Raw genomic sequence first — 4,048 nt, 5'->3', positions numbered from 1 at the left:
CGGCTCATTCTGCAACTCAGATACGATCTAACGTACGATCCATTCTGATCTTCATTCCTCAGATACTACCTAGCGTACGGTATATCCCGAGGTATAGTCTAGCGTATGACTACTTTTTCCCAGATACAGCCTAACGGACGGCTCATTCTGCAACTCTGATACGATCTAGTGTATGATCCATTCTGATCTTTCATCCATAGAGAAGTCACCAGCCTAATGGACGACCCAGTCTGCTACTCAGATACGATCTAGCGTACGATCCATTCTGATCCTTTATCCCCAGCAGCGTATGACCCATTCTGATACTTATCTCATCAGGTTCAGCGCACCCTATTATCACCTAATATACGGTCTAACGTACGACCCGGTGTGGCACCCATGTCTTCAAATGTGGTCTGATGTACGATGCACTCTGAAGCTCTCATCATCAAACTTCCTGGATGGCATCGTTAAGCCCATCTCCATCAAGACTAATTAACAAGTGCAAAATTTTGGGGCATTCTAGTGTTCAATAATCTTCCACCTCCAGACCACGAATGGCGTACATACCATTCTAACTCTCTCGGTTCAAGAATATTGAACAGGGGCAGCTGTCATACCCCAAAATTTGCCCGTTAATCTTGCAAGACATTTTTCAAGGCACTCCAATTCATTTTTCAAGACACTGGTCTTACAGGAACAAAGACCTAGCACACAGGTGGCCCAAATTCAGAAAATGGCTTAAAATGGCTTGCTCGCTAGGCGAGCAAAATCCTTCGCCTAGCGAACCCTTCGCTACACCACTCGCCTAGCGAAGCTTGCAGATACCAGAAATTTTGGGCTTCATTCTGAGCCCATTAGGTCACAAAAAATCACTATAAATACCAAGACCTCAGTCAGAAGAGAAGGGGGGGGGGACGAAAAGGAGAACGAAAACAGAGAGATAGAAAGAAGGCACAACAAACCCTGGAGGCTAACCCAAAGAATTCAGAGCAACCCTAAAGGAAGCCCTGAAGGAAACTCATCTGCACAAAGGTTACCTCCGCCCAATTCAATCCAGCGCCAACCCTAAAAGTGACTTGCCAATTCAAGGTTGCAATTCAATTGCAAACAGGTTTGCATTACTATTACCGCTTTATGTTCTTAATTTACAGGTGATATCATAATTGAATTCATAAATATATTTGAGGTTTTGCCTGTGGGTTTAAATATGTCTGAATATCTTGAATGTTTAACCATGTAATTGCTATAATGGATGCCATAGGGTTTGGAGCTTGATGAAATCGTACTGCTCTAAAATTCAAAACCCGCAGCCGTTCGCTAGCACATCGCTAAGCGAACATGTAGCGAGTGTTCGCTAGGCCTTCGCTAGGCGAGGCAGCAGCGAACATGACAGTCGCTGATTTTCCTGTTCCGATCTTTGCTCATCTGACATGTTTTATTATCACCATGCATTGTTTACCTGACATTATTACTGTTGTGATTCCTTTGGTTTGATGCAATTCTCGATTGCACCCTGATTTGGTATTCTGACCTGTTTGCTGAATTTTGTAAGGGTTCACATACTCCCGGAAAAGGTAGCTCGCTAAGTATTCCACTTTATTTGTGGGATACCCTTGTGGAGATTCATCCTAATTACCTAATTAATTTTAATGTGGAGATTCATCCTAATTACCTAATTGATTATAAAATATTGCCTTTGAATATGTGATCTTGGACCTCTCTTTGTTGCCTTACGGTATTACGGTATTACGGTCATGTCCCGCGAATGTGGGGATACACTTAGCAAAGACCCTTCGATTAAATCATCATGTCCCTATAAGATAAATCATAGTCCCTCGGATGTTGCCTGCGAATATATGATTTTGTCCCTCGATGACCCGTCGCTGTAGCCTACGGTTAAATGATGATCGCCCCTTCGAATGCTAAGGTATCCTTACAAATGTTGCCTTCAATGACCAATCGATGACCCTACGATGACCCTTTACATCCAAAGGATAAGACTACTTACTTCTCAATAGTAAGGACAGTTTTACCCTCATAAGGATAGGAAATACCCATAAAGACCTTGGGGTAGGTATAACTCTTAAATGCTGAATCACAACTTAAAATACTTTTCACACCTCACACTTTGCAAAACATCTATTAGAAAATCACCACTTGGTATACATTCATACTAGAATCATTGCCAAGTTATATTTTTCTAAACAACTTTCAAAATTAAACGAGATAAACACTTTGTATACATTTGTACAAGAATCATTACAAAGTTAAACTCTCTTTTTCAAAACATTTTCTAAGCAGTTCACAAACACGTTTTCAGACAAGAAAAATAACATAAGTGATCAGGCAATTAAGAGCCCATGGATAACCATGGATACAAAGGGTGCTAACACCTTCCCTTTGTATAACGTACCTCCAGAACCCAAAATCTAATTAAGGTCTTTCCTGTTCTTTTCCACCTTTCCTTATTGGATAAAAGAAAAGTCGGTGGCGACTCTTGCTATCCGCGACATTTGCTTTCCAAAGCAAAAACACACAAAGTCAGTTCACCGTATGACAGCAGCGTTTCATTTAAATTTTGCTTGGCCAATCAAAACGCTGCATGGAAGGCTCCATGCAACCACTCACGCGCTAACCCTAGCACAAACATTAGGAAACACTTTTCCGTGGCCAAAACGAAATCAAAACCGTGGCATAAAATCTGAATCATCTTCTTCACACAGCCACGCATATGAAGAGTGGTCACTCAAGAACATGAAGAACAATTTTTCCAGTTTTTAAAAACAAGCATATGAACATGTAGCCTAAACATCATGGATCAAGAATCAAGCATTGGCTAAGCATATAACATCATACATCAAGTGAATCGAGCAAAACAAATTTCATCATCAAGACTTTAAACAATCGAATCTCAGTCAATAATGCATGGATTTCAGTGATTCAAAGCTCAGAATAACCACAACAAGGAGATCTACAACAATAGCATAAGCAATTTGAGAAAAGAGAGAAACGATTTTGTGACCTCTTGAAGTGCAGCTTTGAAATTCAATGAAATCAGGCCTTGCAATGCTCAAATGATCTTCTATGCAGCTTGTACAAGTGTTTAGAAGGAAGGTGGAGGCTCAATTGCACACGATTCAATAGAATTTTGATTTCACCATTGATGAGTTCAAGCTTCAAGCTGCTTCAAACTGCACGAATTCTACTGATTCTATGGATGATCCTGCTCAAGATCAACTCAACAACAAGAATTAAGCAAGAAAATGAATTGAATATGAAGAAATTGGAAGAAAATTTTGAGAGATTTTTTTTGGTATTCTAGATCTAGATCTGAAATTATGAATGTTGTTTGCTGAAAACAGTTAGGGTTTGTGTTATATACCCCCTCCTAATCATGCTCTTAATCATGTTTAGCCAAATGGTAATTGGATTAGCAAGAGTGGAGTGTAAATGCAAAATTTGGTATTTCACCCTATGCATGAAAATGCATGATGAACAGTGCACGAAATCATTTGATTTTCACTTAAAACCACATTTTAAAATCAATGGTAATTGCCAAATGTTCAAATAACTCACCAATTTTAAATTTCAAGATTTCCCTCCAAAAATTCAAGAATTGGCAAATAATTATATGATGACAATTGATGAAATGCAATGCAAGATTTTGAAATTAGAGGTCAAAATGAGAAATTAGCAAAAAGAACCACTTGAATTGGAGCTTTGGTTGAGAAGTTATGCACATTTGAATCTCCATGTACACCTTGCCATGTTTTGATCATATCTCTTTAACCACACATGAGAAATTGATGATCTTGGACTTTTTGGAAATGGGATAGAAAGATCTACAACTTTCATGTTCAACAAAATTTCGTTTGAAGCTTTTTTGGTGATGTAATTTGAAGTTGAAGTTAGGTTAAAACCTTTCCATTTTTGACAAATTCAAATTATAGGTCACTTTCTATTTTTGGAAAGTTTTGACCTGACTTTATTTTCTTCAATGTTGATGTTTGAAATGTCAAATGAGACTTGTTTGAACATGAATGAAGTATTTCTAATCACTTCCCAC

The sequence above is a fragment of the Lathyrus oleraceus genome, chromosome 1 (genome assembly GCF_024323335.1).
Source record: "Lathyrus oleraceus cultivar Zhongwan6 chromosome 1, CAAS_Psat_ZW6_1.0, whole genome shotgun sequence".
Lineage (NCBI taxonomy): Eukaryota > Viridiplantae > Streptophyta > Magnoliopsida > Fabales > Fabaceae > Lathyrus > Lathyrus oleraceus.
This window is presented reverse-complemented; position numbering follows the sequence as displayed.